This window comes from Tenrec ecaudatus, chromosome 11 (genome assembly GCF_050624435.1).
Source record: "Tenrec ecaudatus isolate mTenEca1 chromosome 11, mTenEca1.hap1, whole genome shotgun sequence".
Classification (NCBI taxonomy): Eukaryota; Metazoa; Chordata; class Mammalia; order Afrosoricida; family Tenrecidae; genus Tenrec; species Tenrec ecaudatus.
Window position 1 is genome coordinate 38,236,056 of NC_134540.1, and position 17,989 is coordinate 38,254,044.

At 43.6% G+C, this 17,989-nt stretch overlaps 1 pseudogene; it reads left to right on the forward strand.

Moving 5' to 3' along the window:
- The first annotated feature begins 7,055 nt into the window (after window positions 1-7,055).
- On the forward strand, window positions 7,056-7,444 carry LOC142461684 (eukaryotic translation initiation factor 1 pseudogene; annotated as a pseudogene).
- Window positions 7,445-17,989: the final 10,545 nt, after the last annotated feature.

Genomic DNA, 17,989 nt, shown 5'->3' on the forward strand with positions numbered 1-17,989 from the left:
AAGGGGAGGGTATTGTTTATATTGCCACAGGGAAAGTTGGACCAGACTTCAACCCAGTGCTCCAAGATGTGAATGCAACATGCCATCGTGGAGTAGAGAACCAGTGGAGAGGTCTGAGGGGCTGGCCTCAATCCCAACTACTAAGTGGACACCTGCCCCTCCCCGCAGATTTTATTTAAAGGACAGTATTGAATCTGCAGCTCCGGGAGAGCGACATATCTGATCAGAGCACATGGGAGCAGATGAAGGGGGAGGAGGCAGGAGTGAGTGGAGCACATCCTGGCCCACCAGGCTTTGAGGATGATGTTCCCGATTAGAGCAGCCGGTCCACAGAGAGGACCACATGGCCGGCCCCACTATGAGACACGACTTCCCTCACTGACCCATAGCCCTACAGGGGACAACAACAGAGACACAGTGTGGGAATTGCACCCGATCTGATCCCAACACACCAAGGCAAAACACTAAGGGGGGGCAACAGCACAGCAAGGAAATGGAATGACAGAGTCCCCAGGAAATGCTGAAGGTGGACTTTGGGGCCAGGGCATGGTGCCCCAACAGACTGGACTGGAAAACACTCCTAAGGGCCAACAGACAGTCCTTGAACTAACTACAAACTTTTCTTTCTTATTGTGTTTTGGTTTTTGTCATTGGTTTGTTTTTGTTGTATATTGTTTGGTTTTGCTCTGTCTTGTTTTTGTGCATGTTATTATCTCCGTAGATCTGTCTAAATAAGATAGACTGGATGAACAATCTGGAGGAGAAAACAAAGGGACAGAGAGTTCCAGGGGCACATGGGAGAGGGGGCAGGGGGAGAGGTAGTGGTGTTAACAGACCCAGGGACAAGGGAGCAACAAGTGATCCAAATCGGTGGTGAGGAAGGTGTAGGAGGCCTGGTAGGCCGTGATTAAGGGTAATGTAACCAAGAGGAATTACTGAAACCCAAAAGAAGACTGAGCATGATAGTGGGACAAGAGAAAAGTCAAAGAAAATAGAGGAAAGAGCTATGAGGCAAAGGGCATTTATAGAGGTCTAAATAAAAGCATGTACATATGCAAATATATTTATATATGAGGATGGGGAAATAGATCTATGTGCATGTATTTATAGGTTTAGTTTTAAGGTAGCAGAAAGATATTGGGCCTCCACTCAAGCACTCCCTCAATGCAAGGATATTTTCTTCTATTAAATTGGCATTCTATGATGCTCACCTTTTTGACACAACCGCAGAAGACAAAGCGGGTGAACAAGCAAATGTGGTGAAGAAAGCTGATGGTGCCCGGCTATCAAAAGAGATAGTGTCTGGGGTCTTAAAGGCTTGAAGGTAAACAAGTGGTCATCTAGCTCAGAAGGAACAAAGCCCACATAGAAGAACACACCAGCCTGTGTGATCATGAGGTGCCAAAGTGATCAGTTATCAGGCATCAAAGAACAAAAAATCATGTCATTGTGTGCTCACCTCCATGATATGATTGCTGAAGACAAATGGGTGTATAAGCAATTGTGGCGAAGAAAGCTGATGGTGTGCGGGTATCAAAAGATAGAGTCTAGGGTCTTAAAGTCTTGAATGTAAACAAGTAGCCATCTAGCTCAGAAGCAACAAAGCCCACATGGAAGAAGAACACCAGCCTGTGCGATCACACGGTGTCGGGGGGATCAGGTATCAGGCATCATTAGAACAAAAAATCTTACCATAGTGAATGAGGGGGTTACTGAGGAGTGGAGACCCAAAGCCCATTTATAGGCCACTGGACATCCCCTTACAGAAGGGTCTTGCAGTCTTGGGGAGGAGGGTATGAAATAGCAACGATGAAAAATACAACTTTCCTCTATTTCCTAAATGCTTCCTTCCCCAACTATCATGATCCCAACTCTACCTTGCAAGTCTGGCTAGATCAGAGGATGTACCCTGATACAGATAGGAACTGGAAACACAGGGAATCCAGGTTGGTGATCCCTTTAGGACCAGTGGTGTGAGTGGTGTTACTGGGAGGGTGGAGGGAGTGTGGGTTGGAAAGGGGGGGACTGATTACAAGGATCTACATGTGACCTTCTCCCTGGGGAATGGATAACAGAAAAGTGGGTAAAGGGAGAAGTCAGACAGGGCAACACATGACAAAATAATAATTTATAAATTATCAAGGGCTCATAAGGGAGGGGGAAAATGAGGACCTGATGCCAGGGACTTAGGTGAAGAGCAAATGTTTTGAGATTGATGCGGGCAATTAATGTACAAATGTGCTTTACAAAATTATGTATGTATGGATTGTCATAAGAGTAGTATGAGCCCCTAATAAAATGTTTGGGGGAAAAAAAGATTCACTGAGCACCATTGTAAGCATGTCTGTTGATTTTGGCAAACATAGGGGAGTACTGATGGTGGGAACTGATTTATCTTCTCCGTTCTTCCTAATTGAGGTGATGCTTCCTCTAAGTGATTATTAATATATGCAAATAAGAGGGTGATGCACAGATGATGAGCATCAGGCAGGAGCAACAATAATTTTCTGTTTGCTTATTTATTTGAGTTTTCTGGAAAGGAAATCCATTTCAAAAACCTTTGGCTACAGCAGTGTGCTGTGTTTGGAGGGTATTCCAGGTACATGGGACTTCAAGTCTTTATGGATAAAAAAATTCAAGTATCTCTGAGCTCCATTTTACCACTAACCCATTGGTAGAATGACTATCTTACATTTGTTTGCCTTTCCTACAACATTGAGCTATAAATTGATTTGAGTAGTTTCTGTAATTTGTTAATGTCTTCACAAGCTAGTATTACTACCGTAAAGGGTAACTTCTCCCCCAGACATATATGATGTCATCTAAATATTCATACAATTTCAGCACTAATATGAATTCAATTGAATTTCAGCCCTAGCTCTTTCACGTTCTAGCTGTAAGAACGGACTATAAATTCAGAACATTAGATGAGAAGGCTGCTAGAAAACTAGTTATACCATTGGGATTAGAAACCGTGATTAACAACCAGGGAAGAAATGTGAGTTAGTGGCCCAATAAACACATTCATAATTTTCTACTGAGCATATGTCATGTACAGAAAGAAAATACAGGCTTTTTAATAAGAGATAAACTTTCCAATGGTGCACATACGGTATTTACTATAATTGGAGGTTGGAAGTTACAGTTCTCTATCCATGTGTTTAGGGGAATTATCATTAAAGGAACATAAAATAGACACAAAGTTGAAGAGTAAGTGAGACATTGTTACTGAGCATAATGAAAACATATAAGCCTGGTAATAAGATCTGTAAAGTAATACACTACCCAGATTTGTTTGAAAGTTCACATTTGACAGGAATCTTGGGTTGTAGAGAGAATAAATGACAACAGCTAATATTTACGGCATTCTTACATCATGCTCAACTTGTCCTTGCTTTTTGCATGTGAGGGAGTTCTGGTGGTACAGTGCTTTGGACTCTCGGCGGCCTGGTGGCTGGGGCGGGGGGGGAGGGCTGCTATCTGAAAGCCCAGCAGTTCAAAATCACCAGCCGCTATGGTACAAAGACAAAGCCTCTGCTCCTGTGATGAACTATTGTCTTGGAAACCCACAGGGGCATTTCTACCCAGGCCCATAGGGTCGCCAGGAGTCAGAATCATCCCGACAGCTGTGGGTTGGTTGGGTGGGCATTACGTGTACAGGGGTTTCAACAATTCATGGAAACATTCCATTTATGTTTTAGTTCCAGTTTCCCACTAACCGCCTCGGTTCCCCTCATATTATACACCGTGACCCTACGATGTAAATTCTGTACTACTTCCTATTTTACAGAGGAGACACACGAGGTTTCGAGAATAAAACTGTCTTTCCAAAGATTTGGACACAAATGATCTCTCTAACCTACATTTCTGACAAATTATATCATTTAAAACAGTCTCCTGATCACCTATAAGAAGGAACAAAGACCACGAACATCTGATACCTATAACTTAATTTTTTTTGCTCACACCTACCAGTGTGGAAACTCCAAAGCCTTGTAAAGTTCAACCTAGTTATTTCTAGCAGTGTCCAGAGGGGATTTCTACTGTGTTAATGACCAAATCTGATTGGCCGCCATGTGGGGGAGCAATTACTCGCGGTCAGATAATTGAAAGGATTCACAGGATTCCAACAAGGTACGCTCATGAAAGATTAATTACAGGCAAAGGGGTGCACAGCACCACAAGCAAGAAAGCATAATGCACCAGTACCGAGATCCGCAACACCTGGGCATTGCCTGCAGTCTTCTCTCATTGGTCCACAGGATGTGCTCTGTCTCCAGGTCAGGACCCAGCACTATGAAAATGAGGCATTTGTCTTAGGGAAGATGGAACTGTTGACTCACAGGGTCGCCGTGAGTCGGAGTCGACTTGCTGGGAGGGAGTCACCTAGAACCCTAACTCCCCTGGACGTGCCTGGTGCCCGCTTGTCAGCTTCGTTTAGTGAAACTTCTGACCCAGAGACCCGATAGAACAGTCTAGAACTGCCATTGAGGGCTTCAGATGCTCTAACTGTTTCTGGGAGTAGAAAGCCTCAGCTTTCTCCCGGTGAGTGACTGGTCTTTCAAAGGCTGATTTTGTGATTCGAAGTCCAATGCTTTACCCACTGCACCACTAGGATACCTTCTTGTGAGTTTCATATACCGTTTATACTTGAGTATAAGCCGAGTTTTTCAGTCCATGTTTTATGCAGTTTTGTGGTAAAATTAGATGCCTCGGCTGATATTCGGGTTGGCTTATACCCAAGTACCTATTTCCATGGTCCCACCACACAACGATTTCATAAACCTGATTTGCATTACTAGTACACCATTCAGTCCTCTTGGTGCACCAGAAGCACCTTGTAATCTGACCAGGCACGAGTACTATGGCTTGAAAGGCCATGTCAAGTTATTCGCTGCACTGCATCTATATCTTAAATTCCACCTTTGGAAGATGAAATTTTAGATTGCTGGCATATAAACCCACACATTGCACACCACCCACTTTCATTCTATCTTCCCAGTCATGATTTTTGTTAGAGAAATGTACGCTGTAAGGTGCCATAGAGCTGGTTCTGATGTACAGTGACCTTGTGTTTATGTTTGAGCTTATTGTTACAGTCCTGTGTCAATCTTCTTGTAAGCCGTCCTCGTTTTCACTCTCCCTCCATTTGTACTAGCATGTTGGATGTCTCCAGGTACGCTCTCTCCTGACAACCTGTCTGAAGTATGTGAGGCTAAGTCTCATCATCCTTGCCTCCAAGGGGCATGCTGACTCGACTTTTCTCGAGCAGACTTGATTGTCCCTTTGGCAGTCCGTGGTACTTTCCATGGTCTTTGTCAGCGTCCTAGTTCAAATACATCAATTCTTCTTCAGTCTTTCTTAGTCAGTGTGCAACATTCACATGCACATGAGATCATTGAAATACTGTGGCTTGAGCCAGGCACCCACTTAGTCCTCAAACCTCCTTGCTTTTCAATCATCTAAGGAGGTCTTGTGCAGCGGATTCACCTATGTTATGCATCATTTGCTCTCCTGACTGCTGCTTCCAGGAGCATCGATTGTGGGTACAAGCAAGACAAATCCTTGACAACTTCAAACTTTTCTCCATTTATCATGATGGTACCTATTGGTACAGTTGTGAGGCGTTAGGTTTTCTTTACATTGAGCTGTCATCCACACTGAAGACTGCAAACTCGTCATCAGGAGACACCTCCAGTCCCCCTCACTTTCAGCAAGCAGAGTTGTGTCATCTGCATATTGCGGTTGTTAATAAGACTTCCTCCAATCCTGATGCGGCCTTCTCCTTCATAGAATCCCGTTTCTCTGGTTATTTGATCAGCATCGATTGAATAGTATGGCGAGATTACATGACCCTCACAGACAGCTTTTTCTGACATTGAACCATGTAGCATTCCCTTGATCTCTTCCTACAACTGCCTCTTGCTCCATGGGCAGGTTCCCCATGAGCACGATTAAGTGATCAATCAATAGTATTTATTATAACTCTGAGAACATCACCAGGGCTCAATCATATAGTAATCAGTGTTTTTTTTTCCTGTGCTAATTTGTTTTCTTTGGAGCTAATAATCATTATTTTGTTTACTTGGATTGTGTTCTGTGTGTTGATAATTAATGCACACCTACAATGTCCCAGGGTTGGGAAAGAAACCCTTGAGTGCCCTGAGACAGAGCAGATATTCTCTCAGATTCCCACCTGAATGTCATCTGAACTTGAAGGCTTCTTGTCTGATCCAATCTAGAATGGTAGCCCCCCACTTTAAGTGATTTACCAGGTGGGCATTTCTCTTCACCATGCTCTTGGGGATGCATGGGATAAAATCTAATTCTTTGCTTCAGGGTTCCATCTTCCTTGATTTTACTTCTCATTTTGAAGAAGCATATTATCCTGTAACTCTTAAGAAATGGCCCATGAGAGATAAACTTGAGCTCTTATTTACCCCTCATATTTATTTGGTGATTTGGCTGGAAGCAAACTTCTATGTTAAAAAGGACTTTTAGAATTGTGAGATAATTTATCAACTGTCATCTAGTCTTCAGCATATTCATTATAAAGCCTGGTGCCTATCAGGTTCTTAACTTTTTAAGGGAAAGGTTAGCTAACATGCAGCACCTTGTAAACAGATAACTTTCTGTATTAAATCCTTTCCTATTGCCACAGAGCCCAGGTCCTTCCGGAATGGGTTTTCAATTGTTCAGTTCTTCTGTTTTTAGTTATTTCTATGTCAACTCCAGAGGTAATTTTATATCAATACTTGTGATTTCGGAGGCTTCTTTCATGTAAATTAGGGTACTTCTTAGCTTTTCCCAGAGAACTATTTCTCAGATTTGATAAGTCAGTTATCAAATTTTAAAAGAAAAGCTTACATGCTTTTCAGACACTTAAATGGGGGATGTTCTTGCATCCATCTCTCTTGGTACCTCACGGTTTATGCCTTTTGCTAAAAACAAACTTATTGTCCCAGTCACTGAGCCGCCACCGAGGACTCAGCGGCCTCCCCCTCAAGCCCCCTCGCTTCCCGATGTTCCGTCCCCCCTGCCCGCCTTCTCCAGCCGCCGCCTTCCGCAGGCCGTTTCCACCGAGGACAAGGAATCGTATTGTATGTCCGCTATCCAGAACCTCCACTCTTTCGACCCCTTTGCTGATGCAAGTAAGGGTGATGACCTGCTGCCTGCGGGGACAGAGGATTATATCCATATAAGAATTCAACAGCGCAACGGCAGGAAGACCCTGGCCACTGTCCGAGGGATCGCTGATGACTGTGACAAAAAGAAGCTAGTGAAGGCCTTTAAGAAGAAGTTTGCCTGCAATGGGACTGTGATTGAGCATCCAGAATATGGAGAAGTGATTCAGCTCCAGGGGGATCAGCGCAAGAACATATGCCAGTTCCTTGTAGAGATTGAACTGGCTAAGGACGGCCAGCTGAAGGTTCATGGGTTTTAAGTGCTTGTGGCTCATGGAAGCTTAAGTGAGGATTTCCTTGCAATGAGTAGAAAAATTCCCTCTATCCCTTGTCACAAGTTTAAAACCTCACAGTTTGTATGATGGAACCATTTGGGGTCTGCTTTTAGCTTGGCCTAGTGTAACTCCTTCATGCAATAAACTGAAAAGAGCCATGAAAAAAAACAAAAAAATACAAAACTTATTTTTTAAGGGTTTGGGGAAGAGACTCTATCTGCCAGCATTCTAGATCAACTCCCAGGCTCTCTTCAACCTTCTTCAATCTGGACTCTGAACACAGTTTCAGCCTCTTCTTGTACCATTTCCCCCTTTACTCCAGCTCCGCTGGTCTTCACTGTTCGTCCTTGAACTCTTTCCTGTGATGTTCGCCTGATCTCTCTCTCCCCGCCCTGTCCCAATCTAAGTCCTAAGCGTTATTTGGATCACTCAGAATGGCCTCTGTGGCCACTCTCAGATAAACTGGGCTATCCCTTTGCCTTTCATTGAATATAGCCCTTTCCCTTTATTGTAGTCATACTATTTTTATGTCTTATCTCTATTATTAACTATTTCATCTCTGTCTCTTCTACTTTTATGTCTAATATACATAAAGTTGTTAGTGTGCTTTCCACTAACTACATCAGTAGGAGATTAAACACACACACACACTCACAAAAAGATTTGACAACTAAGAAAGCTACAATGTCATTTTAGCTTTAGAGGGGACATTGTCAAAGGTCAGTTTATTAAAAGACTCACCCACAACATGTAAAGTTTCATCCTGTTTCAATTCCACATCATAAGAAAACAAACAAACAAACAAACATTTTAAAACACAGGACTAATGTATATCCTTTGCTATCTTCATAATCTCTCTCTTTTTTATTAAACTGAAGAAAGCTACTCATTTTCTTCATTCCTTAGGATAAAATAAGGTCTTTAATACTTACTGTTCAAATGATTTTTTTAAAGGAAAAGTGATGAGAAAATTAATATTATAAAATAATCAATGCAAATGACATTCCATTGTCCAGAAAAAAACCCTCAATCAACTCTTAGAATTACTGAATCTGATGAGTAATTGCGGCTTAATCTCTAATTGTAAGATCAAGGCATGCTGTCAGCAGTACTGCCAACATGAAATAGACATTTTTATAGTACTCATTTTAAGGTAGAACTTTATAAAGAAAGCGAAAACCGTTAATCAAAATATAAATCACCCACACAAGTATTCACTAAAAATCCTTATTTCTGGTAGAATGAAAATTTATGTTCATTATCAAATAGCACTCATAAATGTTTTATTTTTTCAGTCTTCAAGGAAAGGAAAAGTTTGGAATAATTTTGTATGCTCATTTGAAACTCCATATTCTTAACAAATAATCCTAGTGAGTTTGAAGTTGTGGGAAAGCAAATAATCAGATATTTGTGTGTATGTGTGTGTGTGAAAGAGAGAGAGAGAGAGAGAGAGAGAGAGAGAGAGAGAGAGAGAGAGAGAGAGAAAGGAAGAATGCATACATGATTTTGTTCCTGTGAAAATATATGGCAGCATTTCTATTGTTTAAATTATCTCTCTACCCTTGTTTTACAGGGAGTAATCTAATGGCATTGTATACATGTGCATGTATAACAATTTGCAGTTTGAACAATGTTTTTCTATACATCCCTCCCTTCTGAACAAGTATCATTGTGTTAATAATGTCATACATTCTTCAGCCTTATAAAATTACCTGTCTGGATTTAACCATTAGGAAGGTCCTTCCAGTTTTGATCCTATTATGTCATCAGCCTGTGTCTTTGGCCTAATCAGAGAGGCTGTTCCATAAATCCCTGTCCTCTGTGTATCTCTGTCGGTCTTCATCACTTGGTATTCTCCCCGTAGACGCACCCAAGGGCAGGCCGATGGAATTAGACAAATTAACTCTTTGCCTGACTCCATCCTCATTAGGCTAATGAGCAGACTCAGGAGTAAACGCGTGTGTCTCAGTTGTCTCAGGTCAGAAGTACTGCCACCAGAGGCACCCGTGAGAAGCGCTAATTGAGACACTCTTTAGGCATTTGTAGTTGGCAACTCATTTTCCATCCTTTCTCCAGGAGAGCACGTGGCTTGGTTGAACTGAAGTTGTAATGCGCTGAGTCATTTCGTGGTCTCTGTGGGACCACTGTAAGAGAGGGTGCCATTTTGTTTCCTCCCCACGAAAGAGTTTCTTGGGTAGGCAAGGGCAAGCAATGTTGAAGAAGTATTAATCAAAGGGGGTGGTGGTGGAAATCCTATTATAGCCATAGGTGGTGGGAAGTGATAGATCCGAATGATGGAGTAGCCATGCACGCAGCTGCTCTACGGATTTGTTTATGATTAAGTGTGCGTTTGTGTGCAAAGGATGAGAGAAGGTGACTTGGAGATAGATTTGGGGGAAAGACAGATGGATATGGAAGTTTTAACAACCAGCTTCAAAGGCTGAGTGCCCTCTGATTCTAAGAGGCATATTTCCCCCGCTTAGGTTGTGGCTCAGTGGATTTGTTTGACTAAGTGGCATTTCATATACATATTAAGCATGGGTCTCATATTTTAACACTGGGAAAATGTTTCCAGGGCTTGGGTAGGTTTCTAAAATGTAAAGCATTGATGATTTATAGTCAAGTGGTCTGCACTGGAAGGTGCTAACTACATGCTTTTGAATGACCAGGGCACGGGAACAGTTGTGTTTACATGCTGTAGTTTGATGAATCCCAGTGGGAGCTGGAGATGGTAACACCCCAAAGCTTCCTCGGAATAAGCAAACAATGGGAATGAAGGTATGGTAACACAGCCAGAGGTTACGGGCCATTTGTGATGAAGAGCTTTATTGGTTTCCTAGAGAAAAGTATTGCTATTTCGCACCGCAGAAGTGTTGTGCGCAGTGGCATCACTAAGGAAATACAAGCAGCACCAGGTTATACGTTCCAAAGAGATGACACCAGAGTGACTGTCTATAATTTTTTGTTCAGTATTTCAGCAGCAATGTATTGTTTCTTATGAACATCTCCTCGTTGTTATAACAAGAGCACGGTGTGCTCGTCTGTGAGGTTTGCACACATCATTATACTGACAGGGCTGAAACGAGATGCTATTTCACCTTTTATGTCTTCTGATGCACTTCAAAAATCGATAGGCTCGAATTAAAGTGCTGCTGAAGAATATTGAAAGTACCCTGGATTTGCAAAATGACAAACACATCTGTCTTGGAAGAGGTGCAGCCAGAATGCTCCTTAAAGTCAAGGACAGCGAGACTTTGTTTCACATGCTGTGGACAGGTTGTCGGGAGAGCTCAGTCCCTGGAGAAGGACATCGTGTTGCTGAAGAACTCGTTTGTCAAGTGCCAGGGAGCCACTTCCGACCCCCAGCGGCCCTCTGCCCAGCAGAAGGAAACCCCGCCTGGTCCGGTGCCGTCCTCAGGGTTGAAGGCTCTGCTGCAGCCACTGTGTCAGTCCATCTCTTGGGGGGCCTAACTCCAGGAGCATCCAAATGGACTCATGCATTGTTGCAGTGGCTGTGACAATGGGGTCAACAGAGAACAATCGTGAGGATGGCGCAGGACTGGACAATGCTTTGTTCTGCGGTGAGTTAGAATCGATTCCATGGCACATCCCCACCCCCCCACCCCCACTGCCCAACAGCACACTTCAGTCAGAGCTGCCATTCCTCCCCAAGTACACCCTGCGGCAGCTTGTGTGGCTTTGTGCGCGTGCGCTACAAGCACAGGCTATTGCGTTCATTTCTGTGGGTGGTCTTTCTTTCCCAGTGGCCAATTGCTGTGCCAACAACGATTCTTTAATGGAGTAGCAATTAAAGGACAAGAGGAGGAAAATTTTTTAAAAAAAATCTTTCTCTCTGTTACTAATAATATAATTCAATGTAGAAGTATTTTGAAAAGCAATTTTATTAATACTTATATAGTCTAAGAAATATTCTACTTCAGCAATTTACAACTGCCCTCATCGCATATTATTCGATGATTAACATGGGTGATGAGCATTACTAAGGATTCTGAGTTGTTTGGTGTGGAAGGTGGACGATGGGGAGGGGGACACCACTCCTAGCGACTCCACTGGTGGGTGACATTGCCTCAGAGGCGTGGGATGGGCAATGTGCGTAAGCCTGAGCAGTAAATACCAAAAAGTCTGGAAGTTACAGAAAAACGACGAGACCTTGAAGAGTATGCATGCTTTTTATTTTAATTATAGCTTTATAGATACAAAGCACTTTGAGTTCTGATTTAAATACTTCTCGGTCATGAGATATTCTCCTTTACAGCTCAAAGCATCGATCGGAGTCTTAGAGTAAGAGCGTTAGCTGTTGGATGACTTTCACTACGAATTTGTGGGAAAGTTGTTGATTGCGAGTCAAAATGGAGCCAGGGAGTATATCTGTATCGACAAAACCTCAGGTTTATACTCTCCCCAGCTTTTGATTTCTGGTGGTACTTTCAGGAAAGCATTAGACTGCTACTGGCTAGGTGGGCGGTTCAAAGCCACCAGCTGCTCCTCAGGAGAAAGAAGAGGCTATCTGCTCCTTAAATAGTTACATCCCTGGAAACCCTTGAAAGGACTGCTCTGCGTTGGAATAGGCTGGATGGTAGTGGGTCTCGTTTTTGTCTGCCCAAGATGATTTTGTAACAGTAGCCATGGCTAATTGTGGAATGATCGCAAGAAGGACCGGGAATGGCAGGAGCGAGCACTGCGGGAACACGCGGTCTGTTGGTAATAAGCGACCTCTTTGCTACTGTACTATTTCTGATGCCATCAGCTAATTCACCTCTCCTTTTTATCTAGTCTTTCCTTGATGTCCATTTGAATAATAAACAAAAGAGCACAGATCAAAGTCGAGCGCTGGTGGCGTCGTGAGTCACCAGTTGGGGTACTAGCCACCAGGCCAGCCGTGGGAGCCCATCCATTCTCTGTGGAGGGCGGATGAGGCTGTCGGCTATGCCAGAGATTTACAGTCTCAGCCCCTGCAGGGGGCAGCACTAGTCTGCTCCTGAGGATTGCTCTCATCAGCAGTGATGATAGTGATCGATGGCAGTGAGTTGGTTGTTGTTGATTTGTTTTTTTTTTTAACCCATAAATTCACTGTGAGGATTAAGAGACATAAAAATGCGTTTAATAGATTGTCTGTGACAGTTGTCGCGTGCCTTCAAGTTGATGTCTACTCGCAGTGACTCCAACAGAACCGAGCAGAATTGATCCCCAAGGCTCCCTAGGTTGGAATCTTTCTGGAATCAGCTCACCAGGTCTTTTCTCCCTTGGAGCCATTGAACAGATCCGAACTGCTGGCTTTCCGTTACCAGCACATCACTGAAATATTCCAGAACATGTGATCTCTTATAGAGTAGAGTTAAATGCATTTAAGCCTAAATGTGTAAGTAGACAAGTAAAAACCTAGCTGTCTGCCGGCCTTTGTCCTTGTGGATGCAGCATGCACAGAAGTTATAGATTATACGGACCGTCGGTGACAAGAATACAGGCTGCCCTCAGAGGACAAAACACCCAGAATACTTCTTCTCTACTCACACATTTAGGCGGATATGCATTTAACCCTTCTCCCTATGAGATTACAGATTTCTGAATTTGTACTTAGAAATCATCACACACTTGGAATTTCACAAACTGTAGAACATGAAGAATCAATGAAACAGATCCCCAAACTACAGGTATCTGGGTGGTTCTCGGCTGGCTGGCACACTTCAGGGTCAGAGTCTCACCCTGCTTTTCAACCTCACAGCCCTTCTTTGTGGTGGCAGACGCATTGACCAGGCCCTCCGCCTCTCCTTCATCTCTGCAATCAGAGTCTGGTTCTGGCTGTTGTCCTTTGAGGTTGCAGATGGCACACCCCACACCCTGGGTCAGAGGGGGGTGGCTGTCATGGATGCCACAGTTGGGCAGGATCAGCAGGACGCCATCCAGGCCCTTCACCTTGTCTTGGTTCTCTTTATTCTTGTAACAAAATTCCCATTCAACCTGATGAGGTGCGACTTGAACCCAGTGACCACACTGGAGATGCTACATTCCGCTTGATACAGCCAGCAGCAGCGAAGAACAAAGTCACACAGTAAAGCCCCAAACCCACTGCAAAACATATAAGCACACAACTTTCTGTGGTTTTATCTTTAGAGCTGGACAGGAATAGTTCCTATAGCAAGATTATTTGAGCCTCAAATATTACAGTGAGTTGTGACTCAATTTTTCCATTCAGTGAAAGTAAACCCTTACAGCCAAGAGAATGCTGCGTAGCTCCAGTGGGCCCATGATGCTAGAATGGTGTCCTTGCTGCTTCATGATTAATCTCAGGAATGTCTCTTGCCAAATGAAGGGCATGCTCTTTCTTCACTTTTCTCCATTGCAGAGAAGGGCTATCCAAGCAAAGTTTCTTAACTCCTATAGTACGAGTTTGGTCATGTAGTTCTTTTAATGAACATCAGCTTGTGCCTACCCAGAAGTCATAGAAGAGCCAACTTTTAACATGTTAAGGAAATTAGGAGCTTTTATATGTGGGGGTGGGGTGGGAAATGTGTGTGATGAACGTTTTACAAGAAACCCTGGTGAAAGGTCCAGAAGTGTAAGTGTATAAAACAGAATCATGGAAATATGAAGAATTGTTGCTGTCATAATACTTACGATAAGAACCTGGCTATTTGAAAATAAGATTACTCTCTGCATTGGTCCAGGTTGACTAGAGAAACAAATCTGGGGAGACACTCTTATATGTATAAGAAAGAGCTTTGTATACAAGAGAATTGAATATTGGGAAAACATCCCAGTCCAGATCAATTGCATATGTTTGATATTAGCCCATATGTCCAATATCAATCTATAAATTCCTTTTCAGACTCACAAAACACATGCAATGACGCCAAATGCAGGAAGATCACAGTCCAGTCAGTGGAAAATCTTGTGGATCCAGTGGCAGGGTAAGCATCTCCGCACTGGCGTGGGTCTCCACGTGGCTCCTCCAGCTCCAGGACTCTAGTGTAGCTCCATGTACCTTGTCATCAGAAATACAAAGCAGAGAGTTTGTGTGTATCTGTCCTCCAGTGAGCTATTTATCTCCATGGTGCCTCCAAATGAGGTCATCAAGCTGCAACCTGATCGACAGGCTAGACTCTACCCTTTCGCAAGTTGACACCAGATTATGTAACTACCACACTCTCTAAGTAGATTTAAAAACAAACGTTTAGAGTGAAGGGGCTTCAAAAAGTTTATGGAAAAATTCCACGATTTTTTTAGGTCTAATTTTCCAAAAAAAAATTGAAGCTCCTTCCTATCAGAGTAAAGATGTGTGAAAACTTTAAAGATGCAGGAAACATCTCACAGGTCAAACCTTGAAGAAAAGTACTCAATGGCAAAAGGAGGGGCAGAAAGTCTAATGAAATGTTTCCATATGACCGGTCCGCAATTCACCAGGAATCAGTTGCTGACACGCTGACTCTGATTCGTAGTAATTCCAGTTCAGAGTGGAATTGGGCTCCATCGGGTTTTCAGTGGCCTGTGTTTCAGAAGTTGCTCTCCCATGCTTTTATTCTGTGCTGCCTCTACATGAACCTGAATCTTAAAACTTCAGATGAGCAGCCGAGTACATCATGTGCTTGCACCCCACGGACTCCCCTTTATCAACGGGGGGAAGATGGACTTGTGCCTCTGTTTGTACGAAAGGATGGTTTCTCAGATCGGTGAGCTAAGCATCTGGCCTGCGCAGCACAGGCAGCCCACAGTGCTTTCTTGCCTTGACCACAGCAGCCATCCAGGCTGAGCAGTAAGCTGAAGCCAAATCCATCAAGCGACCTTCTGGCGAGCATTGATTGGCCTTTCAAGATGGACCAATGGAGAGTTATAATTTTGATTGCACATTGGCATTCTGGATATTTAATCTCAAGACTTGTAAATTGAGTCGACATGAATCATTTCCCCGAAGCCTGGTTCCCTCTGTATGGGATGTGTAACATTCGCGACAGGCGTGTGCAGTGTCCGTGGAGGAGTTGACAAACTCTTCCCAGAGAGATGAAGAGAGCAAAAATGTACTCTTTCTAACCAGAAGATCAGAAGGCCTGCTGACACCAACAGAAGAGAGAAATACAAAAAGCAAAAACAAACAAAACCAAATTCTGTAAATCACAGGTCATGGACCTAAAAGCATTCTCATTCACTGCCATCGAATCAATTCTCACTCACAGCAACCAAGAGAACTGCCTCGTGGGTGTCTGAGAGTGCACATCCTTACCGAGTGGAAAGCCTCATCGTTCTTGCGGTTAGCAGCCCAACGCCTGACCCACCATACCCCAGGGCTCCTAGCACAGTAAAAACACCCGGGGTCAGGCGTTCATATTATAAGGAGATATGCACACCATCTTTGTAGCCCATGCTGTGCATGCTTAACCTGTAATCACATGAAATTGTATGCATAACATGATCATGAGGTAACCTTCACCCTGCATATGTGGAACTTAGCAAGCATCTAGAGGCAGATAGCATCCAGGAATCCCCCCATTTCTGGCTGGTGCACAAGCTTATAAAAAAAAAACACTCCTGCTCTTGCCCTCCCGTCTTTATCAGTGTCTATCACATCAGGCAACAGAGCTAGCACTTGACTGATAAATGTACTGACCACTGAATTTCCAGCCTCCAGGTTCAAGACCCATCTGATTGGTGACCAGCAAGGTCATCCTTCAATATGGATACTTGTCTGAGGCCAGCAGTCTTTCTCCCCAAGTATAACTTTGTCTTTTTCAAGGTGCAATATGCATATGACTTCACTCTGTAGGAAACCAGTCTTTATTCATGCAGATTGTGTTAGTATTGTTGTCATCACCATCGAAGCATTAGTGAAGAGGGTTTGAAACTCCCCTTTAATTTTAACTTTGTTCCAAAGTCTTCTGAGTACTTGAAATGAAAATCCTTATCATGATAACTTTTACACGTACAGCAAAATAAGAACAATAGGGAAGTCACCTTTGTAAAAACCATCTCGTCTGGTCTGTTAAAAGTGGGGTGTGTTAGGGTGGGTTTGGGACAACAATGCCACACACAAGCATGACATGCGCTGCACGCAGGCTGGTGCTTCAGTGGGTGAGAGAATCAACAAATACTAATCAGGCCTTGCATACGTGATTTTAGTCTTTTTGTTAAGTTCTCTTACTTCATTTCATTTGACATTCACATCTCATTGAGGTTGTTGGGAAGAGATTATTATTAACATTCCTATTTGAGATTTGAAGAAATTTAGAGACAGAGTTCATAGGGCTTCCCCGACCTCAAAAGGCTAGTTCGTGGGAGAAGGCAAGGGGGAAGTCTTGCCCTTGTGTTTTGCATGTTTCCCCAGTGCACCGACTAGCTGCCCATGCCCCCTTTCTTTGCCTGCTGCCCATAGTCATGCCTGCAGCATCGGTGGTCAAATCTCCACCATCTGTTCATTTCTTGCCTGTAGATTGGTCTGACCTGGGAAACCTTCAACTCTTATAGACATTCGGATCAGGTTTTGTATGAAGTGTCCTCACAGAAGTCCTGGTGGTCAGTGGCTAAGAATGCGGCTGCTAACTTAAAATCTGGTGGTTTGAATCTCCTTGTCATTCCTTTGGAGGAAGATGTGCAGTCTACTTCCCTGAAGATTACAGCCATGGGCACCTTACAAGCAGTTCTACTCTCTCCTACAGGGCTACTCTCAGTTCAAATCAACTCCACGGCAATGGGCGGGGGTTGGCTTCTCAAAGGAAATGATCACCGTGGCCCTTCATTGTGAGTTGCCAGACCCACACTGCATCACCCAGTTCATGCTTTCACAGACTCTGGTTTCATTTCATGTCCTTCCCCAGGGTTCGAAGCCCAGCTCTGATGGTAGAGTGGGTAAGCACTGGGCTGCTAACTGCACAGTTATCTCTTCGAAACCACCAGCCCCCCATGGGAGAAAGATGAAGCTTTCTACTTCTATAAAGATATACCTCCTCCTGGGGATACTTTCACTCTGCCTTAGACTGTCCGATAGGAGCTGGAATCAACTCTGCGGCAGAGAGAGGGTTGACAGAATCCCTGGTGGAACTGTGGGATACGTGTTGAACTATTCACCTCAAGGTTGGCGGTTCAAAGACAATTCTGTGGGAGCAAATGAGGCTGTCGGCTCTCATAACAGTTTATAGTCTCAGAAACCCTATCTGAAGGGTCACCACGAGTTGGCAACTCTACAGCATCAGCGGGTTCGGATTGGCCAGTGTTGGGAGTCTAGTTTGTTTTCATGGTAAAGTCTGAATCCCATACAGACCTCAAACATGCAATTCTGGTCTCTTCATTGTAGCCTCAAATAAAAAGAAATTAATAAAATCATTGTCCTTTCATACTTTATCTCTAAAAATGGCCATGATTCTTTTATAAACCCCCTTTAGCTGGTTGCAGTTTCCTTCTGAGATTTCCTGTTTCTCACTGCTCCCGCTCTGGCCAGTTGAAGATGCTCACACCTTCTTCCTTTTCATCAGACCTGTCCTCTTCAAATCCCTCGCTGCCTTTCCAACCACAGTTACACTTTCT